Below are 13844 nucleotides of genomic sequence, written 5' to 3'. Positions count from 1 at the left end.
TCTATTGGCTCAGTATGGGAAAAGATATAAGGGTGCCTTGCAAGTCTTGGCAAGTATTCAGCTAGTAAGCAAAGCACAAGACACAATGAAAGGACTCTTAAAACCCATAGCTTATCATTCATAATCAAATGGACTAAATGAAAAATTTAGTGGAACGTTGTGTCACATGTTGAAGATATGTGTGGTGATACATCCTCGTGATTGGGATCAGAGACATCAGCATCTGTTATTGGGATATCATGATGTGATATCCTGGTTTTAGTATCCTCGAGCTACTGTTTGAATGTCAGGCAAAAGGACTGATGGACCAGCATGATGTAGTGATTAAAGGGCAGCAGACTCTAATCTGGAGAACTGGGTTTTGATTCCCCACTTCTCCACATGCAACAAGCAGGGTGACCTTGGACCGGTTATAGTTCTCTTTGAGCTATTCTTGCAAAGCAGATCTCTTAGAGCTCTCTCAGCCCCACCTACCTTACCAGGTGTCTGTTGTGGGGAGAGTAAGGAAAGGTGTTTGTAAGCAGCTTTGGGAGTCCTTTGGGGAGTGAAAAGTGGGGTATAAAAACGGGTCTTCTTTTTCTGATGGTGATCCTTAAAGAAGCATGGATGGGACAAGAGACCATCAAAAGCAATCATGTCATCACCTATCTATAGGATAAGTTTGACTGTCAAATGTGCCACGAACATTTTTGACAGTCAAACATACCATGTTCAAAACTGTCGATCAGATACAAGTGATCACCTGATGTCCATGTCAAACAGCAGTGAATCCATGCTGAAACTGTTATCATCAGGTTCTTGCAAAACTGTGCATGTACAAAGATGCTGCTGATTGCAACTCATTTCTTAGGATTACTTAAGTGAACACTAAAGGATAGGAGTTTAGTGAAAAAACAGATTTATTTACTTATCACTGATATTATTTCTAAGTGATCTTAACAATAGATAACTGCTGAGCAGAGTAATTACAGGCTTAGAAAAACTTGGTCCAGCTGTCTGGGAATGTGTATGTGCAGGAAGGGCAATGCTGCTGTTTTGCATGTTAAGGAACAAATATAGTGTAGTAGCCTGTCAAACACTGAAAGACAGATCAATGAGCTATGTAACCAGTCACTGAAAAACCCAGTCTCTGCTTGTGACCCTGATGAACAGGATCCATTTCAAATTGGGGGTGGGTGGGTAAGCATCCCTAATAGTTACTGAATTTCTCAGTTTAATAGCAGTGTCTGTTTGATTACAATTTCAATTCACACTTTGCTCTCCGCAAGTCTCTGCCAAGCAACACTGTGACCTCTCTATTCTCCATTTATTATAGAAGAAGAAGAAGAAGAAGAAGAGTTGGTTCTTATATGCCGCTTTTCCCTACCCAAAGGAGGCTCAAAGCGGCTTACAGTCGCCTTCCCATTCCTCTCCCCACAACAGACACCCTGTGGGGTGGGTGAGGCTGAGAGAGCCCTGATATCACTGCTCGGTCAGAACAGTTTTATCAGTGCCGTGGCGAGCCCAAGGTCACCCAGCTGGCTGCATGTGGGAGAGCGCAGAATCGAACCTGGCTTGCCAGATTAGAAGTCCGCACTCCTAACCACTACACCAAACTGGCTGATGCAACTGGTTCTTCTTTAGAGATCAGTTTCCTTCTTGCTAAAGGCTGAAGAGTTTGGGGCTTTAGTTTAGTTGAGAAGAAAGATGACTAAGTGGGGACAGAGGTTTATAAGCTCATGCATGGTGTAAGAAAAGAGGATGAAGCCAAAGCAGCTGCATCAGAGAATCGCTCTTTCTGGTTCTTGAAACCAACTAAAGCTACATTAAAAAACATCATCAAACCCCATACAATTAGAACATATAGGGTTCTATAGCTCCAACAACAGTGAGCAGCTCTTGGAATGGGAGCTTTTAGAAGAAGAGCATTTTGTGGCTGCAGAGAAGAAGGAGGCTGTGCTGGGTCCCCAGCCTTCCCTGCAGGAAACTGCCACCCTTGCTGATACCAGTACCTGGAGCAGCCCAAGAAAAAAATTACGACCATGCTCTTAAGGACTGCAAAGGCTGTAATCCCTACCATCCTGAAACCCCTTTTCCCTCACCTTAAAGAAACTTCAGAGGAACTCCCACCGATCAGCTATAGCCAACTAGGTGGTTTAACTCCCCTGAAGATCATCATTAATACCACCAATATAATTTGATGATTAGAGGACCACCTTCCAGAGACTCAACTTGCTCCACTCAACTCACCCACCCACACACACTCCCACACACACACACTGTTCAGCTAGCTTATCTTGGGCTGTGTAATAATTTTTATGGAGTGGACCCCGAGGTAGATCATGGCATCCTGTCCCTGGGCCTTGTTGTGACATGAGTCTAGCCAACCAGCTCTGGAAACCAAACAAGTTTCCCAAGGAAATGTGCTGGTCCTGTGGCGATTGCATAAGGATGAGAGTATGGGAGCCAACATGTAATCACCTGGCTTTCACCTGCAAGAGGCAGTGGTTCAGCCTCTGTTGAAGAAGTCATCATTGGATCCATGGGACCCAGCCAAATAATGCCCCATCTTGTATCTTGTATTTTTGGGAAAGGTGGTTGAAAGAGCCACTGTAGACCAACTTATAGCATACATAAATGGAACTTTGGCCATTGAGCCATTCCAGTCTGGCGTCTGACCTGGGCATGGAGTAGAGATGTTACTGGTTGCCCTGATGGATGATCTCTGGTGCCAGCTGGATCAAGAAGAAAGGAATGATGATGGCTGTCTAAATAAAGCCCAAATTAGGTATGTGTGGCAACTTTTATGTAATGCTTTGGACTGGACCTGATGCATCCCCAAAATTAGAACTATATAAAGAGAATCTTTTTCTACTAGAGACTGTTTCAGAATTCCTTTATTTACACAGCTGTCATTATTCCTTTCTTCCTCATTTCACATTTGTTGGTTCAACTGGTCTTCTCTTCTTGCCAGCTGGATCAAGGCAGGTTGGCACTGCTTATGATGTTAGATCTCACAGTGGCATTTGATGTGGTAGATTATGAGCTTCTTGCTTACTGCCTTGTTGATATGGGTATATGGGGGACAGCCCTACAATGGCTGATCTCCTTTCTCCATGGTCATAGACTGAGCATTACAATGGGAGACAACCAGTTACATCACTGTCAACTCTTGTGCAGAGTTCCTCAGGGCATGATTTTGTCACCCATTTTGTTCAACATCTTTTCCCCCCCCTTGGCCCAACTGGTTCAGAGATTTGGGCTTGAGTGTCATCAATATGCCAGCTCTGTCTCCTAATCTAGACTCACCCCCAAAGACATTTGCCAGTTGTTTTGATGTAGTGACAGCTTAGATAGAGCATCTGAAATTCAACCCTTCCAAGACAAAGGTCCTGTGGCTAGGTAGGAAAGACCCAGCAGAAGAAGTGCATCTGTCTTGCCTAGATGGAGTACAGCTGAAGGCTGCATCAACTGCTAGGAATTTAAGCATGACCTTTGACTCTGCTTTATCTATGGAAGCTCAGGTCAACAATGTAGTTCAACTGGCATTCTACCACCTTTATCAGGCTAAGCTACTAGCACCTTACCTGACTCCAGAGCACCTTACCATAGTGATCCATGCGACAGTCACCTCCAGGTTAGACTTCTGTAACTTGCTCTATGTGGGCCTACCCTTGACCTAGAAATTGGAACTGATCCAGAATGCAGCAGCACAGGCCCTCATGGGAACATCCGGGTGGGGGGCGTATTAGACCTTAGGCAATTATGGTCTCAAAGTTCAAGGTTCTGGAATTGATCTTTGAGACCATACATAGTCTGGGCCCAGTGTACCCAAGGGATAGCCCAATTGATTATACCTTCCCACCAAAGAGCACTTGGCTCAGCCAATTTGAATTGGCTGGCCCTAGAGAAGTAAGTCTGGCCTCAACTAGGTCCTACCTGGTGAAATGAGCTTCCAGAAGAGCAGCAGGCCCTTCAGGAACTGCAAAATGGAGCTTTTCCACCAGGGTTTGGGCTGGGGTCAGTAAGCAACTAGTGATACTATCTAATGGGCCCTCCCCAAGACTATCCCACCTCTGGAGATGGAGCGGGATACAGAAATTAAGGTTTTTTAGCTGATGCAGGTTGATATATTTTGACAGTTTAAATTGTTAAACATTTACTGTATTGTTGATTTTAATGATGTAAAATGCCACAAGCAGATACATATCAAGAGGAGGGGTAGATAAATATAATTATAAATAAATAAGTCACCAGATGGTTGGGTAGTTGATTCTGGAAAGATAAGAGAAAGTTCTTCAAAAAGCACATAATCTACAGAATTCACTGTAATGATGGCTATGGAATCAGATGGCTTTAGATAAACTCCCAGAGGACAGATTATCAACAGATATTATGGTAGTTAAAAGGAACATCTCTTAATATACCTCCAGATACCAGGGTGTTAAACTAGAAGGACTTTTGTTCAGTTGTCACATTTTCATCTCCCTTTCCTTACACAGAAAGCCAAAAATCCTAGGAATAATGTGGATATCTTCCATCATCTCCTTGTGTGTGTTTATTAGGAATACATGACTATTGCCAGTGGGGCAACCTGAATTAAGGAAGTACATATGGTGGATATTTTCAGGGTGGCTTTTGTGGGTCAGGCACTTCTTAAATGCAGCACTCACCCAGGGCAACTTCAAAATATAAATAGTCCCTCAGGGTCCAATTAGGCTTTGCATGCAACTGCATGTAATAGAAGCTCAACAGAATTTCAGAATTCAAGAACAGAAGAAGAAGAGTTGTTTCTTATATGCTACTTTTCTTTACCATAAGAAGTCTCAAAGTGGCTTACAATCACCTTCCCTTTCTTCCTGGATCAGACCAATGACCCACCTAGTCCAGCATCCCATCTCACACAGTGGCCAACAAGTTTAGAGGGCCCACAAAAGGGCAAAAGGAACTTCAGCACATGTGTGTGTGTACTTTTGAGTGAAGAAGTGCCAAAGGGAGGGCAGGTTCTTAACCTTTCCCTGTCCGCTATTTTCATCCTTTCCCATGAAGCTCCTCCCTACTGAGTTCCAGATTTCACACACAGCCCCCCAATGGAGTCCTGCTGGCATCCAGTGACTCCTGTTTTGCAATCACATGAGAAAGGAGATGGACACACAGGTGCTTCGTGCCATGATGTGATCTGTGTTTGTTATTGATAATGCCAAAAATATTCCATTTAAAAATGGTTGAATTGAATTTGGGGGGAGGATTAGGAAAGTAAATTGCAGAAGTGGAATTCATGTGTGTGTGTGTGTGCGTGTGCATGCATGCACACTTGTATGCACAGGGCAGTAGCCTTATGAAGGAGAGAGCTTATAGAAAAGGGAAGGTTGCAGTGACTGACTGTTACCTGCTTGGCAGTCTAAAGGCATCCATCTGAGGGGCTTGCAAATCTCCTCGCCGAGACCACCCAGAGTTGACATCACTGTTCTTGGGGTGGGCAGATGATCATCTCCATAATGATGCCATTCATGGCTAATTTTCCAGGATTGAAAATGAACTGTGGCTGCTGCAGCTTCAACCTTTGCCGCATAGCAACGAGAGCAGAAAGTCAATTAATTACCTTCTCGCCAGAATCCAGGGGCCTTTTCATCCTCCGCTCAGTCAAGTGTGTAATGGAAAAAGAGAATGAAACAGACTGCATCTGGCCAGTAGGGAATTGAATGACAAAGTGAAAGATGAGCACTGGGGGGGGGGGGGGGGGAGGAGAAAAAACCTGGTCCTATGAGTTTATTTTGGGGGGAACTGCTGCCAATGATATGATTGGCTTATTCTTCTATTCAATTCTGCCGTCCAATTGTAGCCACTTTACCTTCTTGAGTATGAAATCATAGAAGGTATATCCTTACAGGCCTTCTTCATGGAGAGAAGCCTGGAGAAGACAAGATTGAAGGGGAGACATAAGCATACCATTCACATACCTGAAGGTCTATCACCTGGAAGATGGCAAAGTCTCATTCTCTGCAGCTCTAGAGGGCAAGATTAGCTCCATTGGGCTTAAGCTGTAGAAGTGTAGAATGTGGTTGAACATGAGGATACATTTCCTAATGGTAAGGACAATTCAGCAATGAAACCAATTGCCTGGAGATGAGCAGACTCTGTCTCACTGGAGGTCTTCAATAAGAGACTGCACAGCCATCTGTTAGAAATCCACTGGTGTTGGGTTTCCTGCACTGGGCAAGAGATTTCCTGCACTGGACTATAATACTCCTTCCTAATATAGGACACTAGCCAAAATCCATCCTTAAACATCTGGGGAACTATTGAGAAATCATCATATTCTAGAATAATGGTTCTGAATGGCAAAGGGTAATACTAAGTCTTGTTTTCCAAACATAGGAGTGGACACTCCAATGAAAACAAAATCTAAGTGATGCATTCCTGTAACTGCCCTCTGCCAGGGCTCTTGGCTCCCATGTTTCTGTCCCCGTATTCCAGCAATTCCTGTTGTCTTTGCCTCCTGTGGAATCCATACTACATGTTTGCAACCCAAAACCACTTGTCCTGGTGTCACTGAAAAATAACCCACTTAGTTTTGAAATGTCCTTTGAGCTTCCATGTGTTCACTAAAACAACTTCAATGTCAAAATCTCATTATTTTTTCTTTAAAGGTGAAAAAGATGTATGAATTCCTGTAAGATAGACATAATACTCTGTTGTACCAAAAATAGCCAAGAGCCTAGTGGCATCTTAAAGATGAGCAAACACATTGTGGCCTCCGTTTGGGGGTATGGAGGACGTCATCTCAAACACAGAACAGACTATTGAGTGAATAGCAGCACAATCCTAAGCAGAGTTACATCCTTCTAAACCCAATGAAGTCATTGGGTTTATCTTAGAGTTTAGATAGGCTGTAATTGTTTTAGGTTTTTAGGTCTGCTCATAATTGTGCAGTGGGACATCTAAACCAAGTGATAACTGGGCAAGGAATGAGGTGGAACCTCTGTTGGGTTTGGTCTCAAATTTCCTAGATTCAGTGAATCAAAACAAAAAAAGCAAAAAATAAAACCATACACAGTAACATTGTGGAATAGTCCCTGTGGATTTGTAATGTGTGGTTTGCACACTGGTGAGCATTTGTTCCTTGACCTAGTCAGCGCAGCTACATGCAAACACCATCACTTTTATAGATTGCTTCTGCCCTGCACAAAAAATGACTTGCTTGAGGCATGTACAATGGCACATTATTATTGCTGGGGTTTTCTGCCGACGTTTCATATGCCCAGCTGCTCTTCTGCAAGCTGTTCCTGTGCAGAGCTTGAACCCGAGATCAGTGTTTTGCAGCTGCCAAAGCTAATGAAAACATACTAATCAAACCACAGAATTTTTGCCCAGGAAAGTCTGTACCTGGATAAGTCTCAGCCTTTCCAGCTTGTCCTTTATGTCTTTATCCCCTGCTCTCCCCCCTCTCAGAAAACAAATGGCTATGAAACAGAACATTTATTACTCAAGTTATAAATGTGAGTGTTTCACCATAGTAAAAAGATTTCTAAAAATGTATGGGTAGTAGAACTGTTTTAGGTTGAATCCAAGAACTGGGGACAAAACATAGGAATTAGAGGGCACCAACAGGCTGCAAGGCTCTCCCTCCAAGAAAGAATCTATCTATCTATCTATCTATCTATCTATCTATCTATCTATCTATCTATCTATCTATCTATCTATCTATCTATCTATCTATCTTTTTTTTTTTTGCTGCCCTCCCATATGGCTCAGGGCGGTTCATATAAAACATTATATAGAACAGTCTAAACAAATAACACAGTCATAAATGACATATCAACAATCTAACAGTGGCTTCAAATAGAACGATAGACAATCCCCCAGGGAGGTCAGGCTGCTTCAGGTTATGGAGGGGATGTTTGATGTTGTTGGGTCAGTCTGACTCAAGCAAATGCTTGGTGGAGGAGCTCCCTTTTGCAGGCCCTGCGGAATTGTGGGAGTTCAGGCAGGGCCCTGATCTCTTCAGAGACCTCCCACCAGATTATTTGCATAGAGATGCCAAGGGTTGAACCTGGGATCTTCCACATGCTGATCAGATGCTCTGCCACTGAGCCATGGCCCCTCTTGGCAGCTGAGTATAAAAGTGAAAGTAAGAAAAAGAAACATTATTTATTTATTTTTATTGATTGATTTGATTGCTTACCTACCAGTCCTAGCAAGCTGTCATCGTCTCCTCCGAAACAAGACACACTGTCCTGGAAGGCCACCAGAGGAACACACCGGGACTGGGAGTGACCTCCTCCAGCAGAAAAGGTGCCTGTCTAATAAAATACCACCAATAAAATACCAGCTCTGTTGTCTAACCTTCCCTTGGGTGACTGGATTTGGCCATGGCCCTGATGCATTGGAACTGGATAGAGATGCTCAAACACTCACCAATTTGTTTTCCCACCTGTTCACCGGTTGCAGACAGGGAACCTGTAGTCTGTTTATTGGTTTGCAAGTTGCAAACAGTTTGAGCCTGTTTGTTAGGTTAGTTTTCAAGTGTTCACACAACACAATGCAATACAATGTGGTGTGCATTCTTACAGACCCTGATAATATTAGCAATCCCTCCAGAGCCAGTTTGGTGTAGTGGTTAGGAGTGCGGATTTCTAATCTGACATGCCGGGTTCGATTCTGCATTGCCCCACATGCAGCCAGCTGGGTGACTTTGGGCTCGCCATGGCACTGATAAAACTTTGCTGACTGAGCAGTAATATCAGGGTTCTCTCAGCCTCACCCACCTCACAGGGTGTCTGTTGTGGGGAGAGGAAAGGGAAGGCAACTGTAAGCCGCTTTGAGCCTCCTTCGGGTAGAGAAAAGCGACATATAAGAACTAACTCTTCTTCTTCTTCAGATACCATCCCTCATAGAGCTATAGCCACTGCATGCCATGCAATAATGAGTGGTATAAACAAACCATACATAGTGACTCCATATTTATAAAATGTCTTACAGTTTGGTATTTGTTCAAATCTATGTTATCAGTGTTATATTGTACATGCTTTTTTTGTACAGCTGTATAAGGGTTGTGCCCTGTACCCGTTAATGACCTGCATCCATGGAACCTGAGCAAAACTGATTTTACCTACTGCCCCCGCAAGGCAAGGAAATGAAACCCCACCATTATAGCTAGTTCACAGCTGCAAGTCTATTTGACAGCTGTTTAAGAGGGTCGATGGGCATGAACAGATCAGACGTTCAGATGAACCAAACACCTTTCAAATGTGTGCTGCCACATAGGTTTTCATGCAGTTTGTGAATGTGCCACTTCCTTCCCAAACACACAAGCCAGAGCATTTTATTCCTCCACTCTCTCGAAATTCCCAGGTCTCTCCAGAGCTATTAACCAGGTCACAAAGCTTCTCCCAATCCAGCAGTTTATCTAATTGCCTTTTTATAGTGTTTCATGCGAGTCTTCATTATTCTGTCAAAATTCTGCTCCGAGGCCCAGTCAAGGGGAGGGGAAATAGGGACATGCCAGAATGAATGAATGGATTTTCCTGCACACATGAGAAAAGAGAGAACATGGTAGTAAAAAGAGACCCCTTCGCTGCCAGAGCTCCCAATCTTAACAGGAAGGAGATACCCTCTCTATCAAACAAAACAATCATTCATGTTTTAAAATCTATTAATCTCAGGCACACAAAAATATTAATCCCATGCAGCTGGTAGGCTATTGAACATATTTTAGCAAGGATTTTATCCTTATTCCATTTTAAGCAGTGTAGGATGCTCTATAGCAGGGGTAGTCAACCTGTGGTCCTCCAGATGTTCATGGACTACAATTCCCATGAGCCGCTGCCAGCGTTTGCTGGCAGGGGCTCATGGGAATTGTAGTCCATGAACATCTGGAGGACCACAGGTTGACTACCCCTGATATAGAGTCCATCAAATGTTAATGTGGTGTAGTGAGGGAGTGTTCTTGGAGTCTCAAGTTCAAAATTGTACCCTGTCGTAAAACTCCCTGTGTGCTCTTGGACCTGTCCCATTCCTGCTATCTCTCCAACTTCACGGGGTCACTAAAATGGAAGCATAGGGATGGGAGCATGACAGCCCTGGGATCTACAGAGGAGTCGTGGTATAAAAATAAATGGCAGAGTCTGGCAGGTCTAAGCCTTCTGCTTCTCACTGGCCTTGTGCACCTGAGTGGAGGACCAGGCTGCCCATCTGACGAGTTATCCGACTGGGACAAAGAAAGGGGCAGTCTGATTTATAGCACTGAAGCACTGTCCTTCCCTAAACCTCCATCCTCATAGCTGAAAGAGTCACATTAATGTAGATAATTTAGCCCTTGTGTAGCACCTGTTCTTGTGCAATAAAAGCTATTCAACCAATCACCTCAATTACCTCTATGGCTAATTTGCAATGACCCACATGGCTTTGCATTATCATCAATAGGAGCCGGACTGGATACTTACACCAATACTGTTGGCATGAAATTGCCCTTTTTGGCATGAACTTCACAGCCTGGTACAACATAGAATCCACATAGGCTTCCTCACCAATGCCTTCCCATCTGACCTGATGAACTGAGAGGACACCAGCCCATCCCTATGCAAGAAGGGCCAGTTCCCCAGTCAAGCCACCCATGTGGCAGCTTGGGGTAGCACAATGAAGATGGCACTGATGGAAACAGGGCACTGCTCATCCTGCCCATTGGCAACATGAGAGGTGATGAGCACTGGTTCTTGCTCCAGAGGCCTTGCACCCTGCTGGCTCTGCTGCAAGAAAGGGCCAATGTGTTACTTTCCCTGGAGTGAGAAAATACCTCCAACCAGGCCTGTTCTTCATATTCCCATTTTTCAACATCTGATTTTCTGCTATGGTGTTGAACCAAAATCACAGGAAATTGCTGCCATTCAAGCATGCCCTGCAAAAGGAGACGCTGTACACATCCTTTTACAGAGTCAGAGGCATTAACAACGCTGGGTTTGATCCAGACTAAACTGGCAATTTCCATGCTTTGGGCTGCATCTGCCATAATGTCATTCCTCAGGATCTCCTAACTCCAGGAGCAACATTTTGTGGAGATCGGGGGGGCTCAGTGAGAGGAGAGAAGCAGGAGAGGTTCCTTTTGCTATTGGAAACGGGTCTGGATTCAATCCAGGCAATCAGCATTTGGACTGATTTAAAGTGGTGGTGACTTGAACAGGAAGATGAACCGTTCTGTATTGCCACAGAGATGTGACAAATCTGGCTCCTCCTCCATCTGCCTGTCAGCTTACGTGTCAAAGCCCCACGGTTGATCAGGCAGGATATAATTATTATGGGCATACTTGCCTGTTCCTTCTGTTTGGCATGCAAACACAGAGCTCAGGTTTAGTTTGAGAGAATGGAGGGGAACGGGGAGGGGGTATGCTGCAGAAATTTCAGTGTAGAAATTATTTTAATGCATGTAGCTTTAGATCTACACTGGGGGTTCTGTCACATGCCACAAAGCTGAAAAAGTGTGCTTGCACACGCAAGCTTATACCTTGAATAAAACCTTGTTGGTCTTAGAGGTGCCACTGGACTCCAACTTTGCTGCTATATTTGAATCTCATGTACCCAGCTCAGGCTCCACAGTCTTCCTGAAGAGTAATGTGTCATTTTCACGACCAAGTAGCTCTCCTAGATGGCACATATATATAAACACTGAAATCTTTAGTTCAGGGGTGGTATCCAAAGGTGGGTCATGGAGCCCAACCTGCTGGGTCATGAGATCTTACAGAATTGCTTCCCCCCCACATACACACACACACATACACACACTACATTTAGAATCATGCCACTACTAGGACATAGGTGTAGAGGGCAAGGGTACCATGCTCGCTTCTCACACAACAGGAAAGTAAGGTAAGGAAAGTAAGGTAAGGTCACATCAGTGGTGGAAGGGATTCTCCTTTAGCACAGGCAGGTCCAAAGACTCTTCCCCTTTGTATCACATGACCATGGCCGCATGACCATGTGACTTCCTGTCCCATGCTTGCAGTTCAGTGGGTCTCATAATACCAACAGCAATTAAAGGCAAGTCCCAAGTTTGGGAAGTCTGAAGGCTGCTATTCCAACACATTGTGTTACATAATATATGATACTTCTGTTAACACCTGTAAAATGCATGAGATGGCATTGATGTGGAATCATCACCGGTCTCACCAAATCATGTCCAGGGACTGCTGCTGTTCTAGCAATGAATTAAAAATGAATCCAAAGAAAGAACAGCCATATTTTAATATTGATTTATTTAGCAGCGCACATTCCTATGCTGCTTTTCTCCTGTAACACAGGACTAAAAGTGGCTTACAAATGTTAATGCTGTACACCAGGGGGCCCCAACCTTTTAAGCCTGTGGGTACCTTTGGACTTCTGGCAGGGTGGTGAGCACAACCACAAAATGGCTGCCACAGGAAGTGGAGCTACACATACAAGTGCAAGGGAGAAAAGGGACAATGAAAAATATATTGGGAAGGAGGGTGACATAGAACAAAATAAACATTGAGGTGGCAGCTGCCACTGAAACAATGTTATGCAATCTGCATAACTGAGCAGATCTTCAGTGGTAAATCAAAAGCCCCATCCATCTTCTGGAAACACTTGGGGGGCACCAAGAAATGAAGCACTCACAGGCACCACGCCAGGGAACTCTGTCATTGATAATGGAATATAAGGATATGATCCAATCCAAATGCATCAAGACTTCCATTAAGCATGTTCTTATAAATATAGCACTCATAAACACTGTGTGTGTGTGTGTGTGTGTGTGAAAGGGGATTCTGTACCAGCAAAAAACACCTAGAAGCATTTTAAAAGTTGACAACTTCAGGCCATAACATTTTCACAATACTCCTTTTAGTTCTGAGGAGAATCTAAGCCAGCCCCTTGCCTTGATCAAGAAGGTTGCATTGGCTATTTTAACTCCCATCAAAGCCATGAATCAAATGCTGGTTTCTAACCCTAAAAGGTACCTTTGGAACTGGCTGATGGGACAGGGAGAGAGGGGTTTGTCCTGGTGCTTCCCAATGATGATTTCTGCTTATCCCGCCCAACAACCAAGCAGAGCAGGGAATCGTCTGTGGTTCTCTGCTCCCCATTTTATCCTCACAACAAGAGTGGCAGAGATTAAGTCTATGACTGGTGACTGTTCCAACTTGGACTCAGGACTTTGACCCTGGATTCTCTATTCTTTGATTTGTCTGTAGACTGCCTGGTGATGGGAACTGCTCTGGTTGAAATGCTGTAGTGGAGAAGCCAGGGAAGTCAGCCAGGAAGCTCACAGAATGATCTTGGCCTCCATCAGTCCTTGTCTTCCTGCCTACCTCTCAGAGTTGTTAAGGATTCTGAATCTGCATTCTCTAGTCTTAGATTGCCTTTGGTGATGGGAACCATATGGTTGGAATGCTGTAGTGGGGAAGCCAGGGGACAGATCTTCACCCCGCCACCAAATTAATAAGATGGTCTTGGCTCCCATCAGTCATTGCCTCCCCACCTACCTCTTAGGGCTGTTGTGATGATTCAGAGTTCCGTGGCAATGGTGAGGACTAGAATAGTGCTGAAAAGGGGAATCTGATATTTCTTCCATTACAAGGAAGACCGTTTTCATGCAATCATGAAAAAGGCAAGGGGGAATTGAGGATTTAACAGCCTAAATACAAGTCAAATAATTCTGGCTGCAAATTCCCTCCCCCCTCCTCCTCCCCAGTTTCCTCTGGGGGGGCTTGAGTTCCCTGAGCGATTAATCCAGGCTGCTCAGCGGCCTGCCTGCTCGGAGGAGATAAGGGCAAAGCCGTTTAACCCCTTGGATGTCTTTGGAAGGCCGCGTCTCGCTGCCCTGCCGAAAACGATCGAGTCACCGCTGGAAA

At 44.3% G+C, this 13844-nt stretch overlaps 1 long non-coding RNA gene across 1 annotated transcript in view; it reads right to left on the bottom strand.

The window, feature by feature from the left end:
* The window catches only part of LOC143836282 (uncharacterized), a 49700-nt gene that overhangs the window by 32257 nt on the left and 3599 nt on the right, over positions 1-13844 (bottom strand). The window lies entirely within an intron of this gene.

Source organism: Paroedura picta, chromosome 4 (genome assembly GCF_049243985.1).
Source record: "Paroedura picta isolate Pp20150507F chromosome 4, Ppicta_v3.0, whole genome shotgun sequence".
Lineage (NCBI taxonomy): Eukaryota > Metazoa > Chordata > Lepidosauria > Squamata > Gekkonidae > Paroedura > Paroedura picta.
The sequence above is the reverse complement of the archived record's forward strand: the minus strand, read 5'-3'. Positions and strand labels throughout refer to the sequence as shown.